This window comes from Setaria italica, chromosome VII (genome assembly GCF_000263155.2).
Source record: "Setaria italica strain Yugu1 chromosome VII, Setaria_italica_v2.0, whole genome shotgun sequence".
Taxonomy (NCBI): domain Eukaryota; kingdom Viridiplantae; phylum Streptophyta; class Magnoliopsida; order Poales; family Poaceae; genus Setaria; species Setaria italica.
In genome coordinates this window covers 2,492,263-2,498,634 of record NC_028456.1, presented here as the reverse complement: position 1 = coordinate 2,498,634, position 6,372 = coordinate 2,492,263, and the positions used below count along the sequence as shown (strand labels likewise).

The window sequence follows — 6,372 nt, the reverse complement described above, 5'->3', positions numbered from 1 at the left end:
ATCAAAGAACAAGCACAAACATACTATCCATAAGAGATCACAAACCACTACACATGATATCTCTCTGACCAAGAACAAAGCTGGCCTAGAAACACATTGAGCACCAACCATAATATTGAAAAACTAGCACAAGCAGTTGAGAGGACATGAGCAGATGCCTAAGAAACATATTGACCTTACCCTGTGAAGTTTAGCAGTTGATGAAGGAGGTCCTCAGTTTCTCTTAATGCTTTCTTCAAACTCTCAATCTCCTCAGACTGCATTTTCATTGCTGCATCTGAAGCTTGTGACTTCATCTTCAAGTCACTCAACATTTGCTCCTATTCAACAACCTGTTGTCTTAGTTCTGTAGCTTCTTGTAGCCCTCCTAAAGAAACTTCACATCTTGAGCTTGTAGCTGAGGCTGGCTGCACGGCCACATAATCAAGGAAGGGATTTGATTGCAAATCATGAGGATCAGAATTTGGTAATGTAACCCTAAGGATTGTTTTCAATATTTTAGCCTACAAATGAAAGGAGCATAACTCAAACTTCAATCTTAAACAAAGCAACTGAATAAAATAAAGAATACAATAAGAGGATAATCACTTGTTTAGTTACATACTGCGACATGTGATTGAATTTCTGCAATGTAGGAACGTGATACTAGGCCCTACACAATCAGTATTTTTGGTCAGTTATCTTAGATATAAAGAACAAAATGTACCATGATCATAAAATGTGGATGGCGGTCTTGCAGATAGATCTAGAGTGGCCAAGGTAAGAGAAGGATCTCAAATCTAACATAATAAACCGAGAATTTACTTGTCACTAAAGAAATACTCTAGCAGCATGGGGCTCGTGGCCAAATCTAGGTGTAACTAGGCTCCGCTCTAGACAGAAGTAAACTTGAGTAGAGTGCTTTCCGGTGAAGCAGAAGTAGATCCAGAAAATTGGAGAGGACTATATATAGAGGAAAGAAATAAGATTCTCAAATGTGGAGCTTGAAGATGCAGTAGCACATGGTTGGACGGGGCAGCCGGTGCTTGTGCAACATCCTCACTCAACTACTTAGGTGCGCAAGCATGGGCGCAGCCGCTGCAAGGACATTGAGATGTTCCTTCAAGAGTGCCCTTGACCATGCCGCACCTTGATGCCTGCCGCCCGTAGAGCTTAGCGCCGCCGCTAAGGTAACCCGCGACCGCCGAGGTCAGCCGCATCCGATGATCTAGTTGGACTTTACAGTCAACAGAGAGGAGAGTGCTGATTTTGGAAATACAAGGTGGGAGTTTGGAGTGGCATTGCGCTAGCCATGTTTTTATTATTTGGGGGAAGGCAAGGGAATATAGAATATGAAGATCCCACTTTCAAGTTTTTGGGTGCGGATTGAAAATTTGGTAAGCTGCACAAGCTGCGAGGTCACTAACTAGATTGTGCTCTCTTTTGGGGCCCATTCGTCAGTGAAGCTGGGTGCATTTCATCTTGCATACAACATAGGCAGGAGATGGATATCTGGAAGAGGCCCACGCTTCAGTGAACCTAGGTGCATTTCCAGTCGCTGACCTTAAAGCGGAACGAAAGCACACTCATGTACTTGCTGATTATTTTGCATGCCTACCCGTGAACGAAAGCATGCATATTCCACCCTATACTTGCGGCAGGATTTCTAATCAGTGTAGGCCTGCGTATTCCGAGCATCCCACGTATTTTCATGGCTACTATAAGCCTGTGAGGCGTGAGCTGGGAGAAGGTGCACTATGTTGTTGATTGGTCATGGTGCTTCATAGCTTCCGCATCTTGTTTGTAGGTTACCATCATTGCTTGTGGGCATTGCTTATAATTTTTAGCTCTGTTGGTAAGTGTCTGTAGGATGATGGATGGTCAAGCGAACGGAGTAGGCAACTTTGATGTTGTGCCACCTCCGTAGCAGCCAGGCTTCATTGATCCATATGATCTGTACGACATGGAAGAAGTGGACAAGGATGAAACAGAGGAGCAGAATAAATCTGTGTTCTCTTGGCTGCAGGACCACGGTTACACTCGTGTGCTTCGCTTTGGTCTCTTTGTGTGCCCTTACTGCTTTCTTGCCCACTGAACATGGTGTATTCGTGACATCTTGCAGCATGCTTCTAGCATTGGTCACTCGCCTTTTTAGTAGAGCCGTATGGTATTGAAGTGCAAGGAAAATGTATGCAGGCAACTAGCTGGTTGGGGCCTTGGGGTAGAGGCTGGATGAGACTAGCCTCGAGCGAATGGGCATGGGTTAGAGGGTAGGGAGTGATGAGATATACAGCACATAAGAAATTTCACAATTGGTGCTAACAACGGACGCCAATGTGTCGAGCCATGTTGGAAGGAGGACATGAAGTTGGGTTGGTTGAGAAAATTGACAGACTGGAACGGACGCTTTTTTGTAGTCTCCGATCCGGACTATGTTGAGCCTCAAGTGACAGTTTAAGGATGAAATCAGCTATTCCGCCTTTTGCTAAGTATTGAATGAGTCAGCTATGTTCACTATACCAAAACCCCAATATACCGTCAGATGTTAGTCGGTATAAGTTTCAAAATACCGAACGACCATTCATCGGTATAGCTAAGCAACAGACCGTTCATCGGTATATCATGTTAGTACGGCTCATCATTCGACAGTATAATATATTAGATGTTCCATCGAATCATTGGTCTGTATAACCCAACATATAATCCACCTATCCGTCGGCATACATTCCTTAGGCCCATTTCCCTCCGCGCGCGCTTCTGGCCCATTCTCGCGCGCACTCAGAGGCCCAGTGGCCCGAGAACTTTTTCAAACCAACCCACCAGTCAGCGTTATCACCGAAACCCAAACCCTAGCTCACTTCTCCCCAATCTTCCACCTGCGCGCCGCCCTCACTCTCTACCTCAGCAAAAATTAGGCGGCCGCCGCGCGCTCGTTCCTCCCCAAATTCGCTCAACGCGCTCCTCCGCCCTCGCCATTTCGCCGCCATGCCGACTTGTCCCAGCCAAATCACTCGCGCTCGCTGGCCCCTGCCAAATCCATATCCCTACCGCGCCTGCTCCATCTCCCCAAATCACCACCGTGCCCTCCCTCTCCCAACCTCACGCAGTCTACTTCCTCCCCCAAATCTTGCGCCACCGCCTTCGTTTGCTGCTAGCTCGGCCCTTGCCGCCCCAATCTTCTCCACGTTGCTTTTCCCTTGACCCCTCAACCCCAATCTCCTGCATTGCCGGTCACTTTGCTGCAAGAACAAGGCGTCCTTCCCCCTATGTATTCGCTCAAGCTCATCAACTGCATGGAACTGTGGTCCATCTAGGTTTGGATTCCATCTTCGGCTGGGAGTAACCCTAGCTTGCTCTAGCTGGTAGCACTAAGGATTCATCCTGTTACCCAAATCTATCTATCCTCCATATTCAGTTACCCGCGGATCTGTGTGCAGGTGCTCCACCGTATGGGTCCATTGAGAAGACTAACAAGGCATTCTTGAACGGTAAGGATTCCTGATTGTGTTTAAATAAATGTGATACTGCACTAGCTTCCTGACTTGGGTTGTTCTATTTACTTACCACAGTAAAATTATGCATAATATAGTATTCCTACTATTTTGTCCCATACAGATTTCAGATAGATACTGCCACTGGTAGAAAACTCGCCTTTAGTCCCGGTTGCTAGGGAGCAAATCTCCCAAAAATCCATACGGGATAAACCAATCGAGATAAAAGAGGGGGTCTTTTATCCCGGGTCACTCAACCAGGACTAAAGACCCCCTTTTATCACGGTTGGGAATACGAACCGGGATAAAAAGGGTCGCCATGCTAGGAGTAGTCCAAAGAAAAAAAAGAAATCCCGGGGATCCCAGGAAGACCCTTTTTATCCGGGTTGGAAACACCAACCGGGACTAAAGACCCCCTTTTATCCCGGTTGGTATTACAAACCGGGATAAAAGGGTTCGAGGGATTTCGTCCTTTTTTTAGCCATCCGTAGGGGACCCTTTTATCCCGGTTGGAAACATCCTTTTATCCCGGTTGTTATTACAAACTGGGATAAAAGGCCCTCGACCCTTTTATCCTGGTTGGTGTTATCAACCGGGATAAAAGGGGGGGGGTCTTTTATCCTGGTTGGTGTTTCAAACCGAGATAAAAGACCTCTCAGGGCCTTTTTTTTTCTAGCCTTTGCAACCGGGATAAAAGATCCCGGTTGGTAAGCCCCCCGCCAGTGACCGAGCTTTAGTTCTGGTTCGTGCACCTTTTATCCTAGGCCAACTTTAAACCGGGATGAAAGGGGGCGCATGGAAGGTGAGTTCTGTACTAGTGCGCTAATATTTCCTAGGTTCTAGTTCCATGCAAATCCTAGCAAGCAACCCCTGTTCAGAAAGATAAGGTAGGAAGCAATAGAGCCTTACTGAGAAATTCTCACTGCGATGACTTTGCTACTTATTTATTTAATCTTTGGTGATATAGTGTTACTCAAACCTTCATTATGCTTTCAGTATGAACAACCTTTTTTTGCAGTTTTGAACATTCTGGGTCACCTTATCTACATAGATGCATAGTTGCTTATACAATATAGCAAAAGACAAAAACAAAAACACCTATCCACTTTACAAGTCCATACCCTAAAGAATTAACGTCAAAATATGCACACAATGTATTGATAGCTATTTTAACCTTTACAATTACATGGTATTAAATGTTAACTTGACCCGATATAGAATTCCCTTTTGTGTACTCCGCACAGCCCAAATATTTCATAATTTAATGTGCTCAGAATTAAATATGAACAACTAAATCTTCAATGTTATGCTGCCCCTACAGTTCAGAGTTAAGCTTCATACTACTTCAGGTTACAGTTCAGATTCCTTTTATGCCTTTTTCCTAAGTACGACTGACATTCTGAACTCTTAACCTGCAAATCATGTTTCAGGGGTCTTTAATTTAGTTCCACTGAACTAAGTATATGGTTTCAATCAAGAAAAAAGGTGCAGCTGAGATTAGATGTTCCTATGCAAATATTTTTCTTTTTTTTTTCATTTCATACTCTGCCAATCTATTTTGTTTTTGTTTTGCCAACAAGGTGCTGGTGTTGCAGATCATATTTATGTGCTACCGTTGCTTCTGTACATGTTGGATGACTCATGTTTTGACTACAGCTTAGAGCACCAACAATCAAACCGTTTTGTTCCTGGTCAAAGTATAGATTTCCATGTAGTACTAACAGTGTTACCTATTGTTCTTGGAATGTTAGGAGGCATTTTTTACTTTTCATCTTCCTCTGTGCTTTTAACTGCTATAGGTACTTACCTTACCTAACGGTTAATGGGTGTTACTTTTTCAGCTTGACGGGTTTTTGGGAAGAAAGCATTTAAAATCTACGTTCCAATGAAATCAAGGTACTGAATGCTTATGTCAGTTCTGGGACATGAATGCTCTTCTAATTCCTGTTTTCTATCTTTGGTAAACAATGCTAGACTGTAAGGTGATAATTTCACCCTGGGCACATGTAATCTTAAATTTAAATATATGTTGTTCCGCTTGCATAGGTGATGCTCTACTGAACATAAGTGAAAAACTACGCCTATTATGCTTAGTTAGGTGCTGCTCTAATGAATAAACAATCAAAGATGATGAGCATCGATCTGAACAGAATAGCAGCTTTTTGTTTGTCCAAGGTCTTGTACTGTGCTAATTAAGATAAGTGATGCTCTACTGTTCATAAGTGAAAAACTACACTATTATGGTTATTTTGGTGCTGCTTTACTGCATAAACAATCAAGATCACTTACGTTTTGTGCCATCCACTAATATGACACCTGATAGCATTTTCAGTGGTTGTATGACATTTTCTTTTTGTGTTATTTTGCTGGAAATTGCCACTGATTTCATGCAATATCGACTTTCAGGCAGTTCTGGAAGAAATGCTAGGAGGGTCCCTTGAAGCCATTTGCAAGTGTTCATGATTTTTGTGTTGTTTTGGAGTCTGTGGAGGTGAATATTTTGCACTCAACCTAAATGGCTGCAAGCTTGGTTATATGGCTGTGAGCTAGCTTTGTTGCTCAGTTAGTTTGATGCACAATGTATCATTGTTGGCCGGACTACTAGCTCATGTATGGATGACTTAATATCATGTATGAATGACTTAATATCAATGGTACATGCTTTCCAATGAATCGATGCAATATGTTTCCACTCTGATGATCTTGTGGTGCTTGTTGTGATGCTTGTGTAAGCACCGGTGATAGAAACTGATTTTCAGGCAATTTCATATAGAAACATGTAAATATATGTTGTGTTCAGTTCAATAGATCTTGTTGGATTGTTGGTCGTTATTTCTATAGCGTCCATCGGACTGTTGGTCGGTATAGATTTATATCGACACCACTCATAACAACTTATAGT

The 6,372-nt window shown here is 43.2% G+C and overlaps 1 long non-coding RNA gene across 1 annotated transcript; it reads left to right on the top strand.

Moving 5' to 3' along the window:
• Positions 1-2,821: 2,821 nt before the first annotated feature.
• Positions 2,822-6,165, top strand: LOC101755474. Its single transcript, XR_215468.2, has 4 exons — positions 2,822-3,293; positions 3,417-3,467; positions 5,312-5,366; positions 5,877-6,165. It is a non-coding gene; the product is annotated as an uncharacterized LOC101755474 (long non-coding RNA).
• The last annotated feature ends 207 nt before the right edge of the window (positions 6,166-6,372 follow it).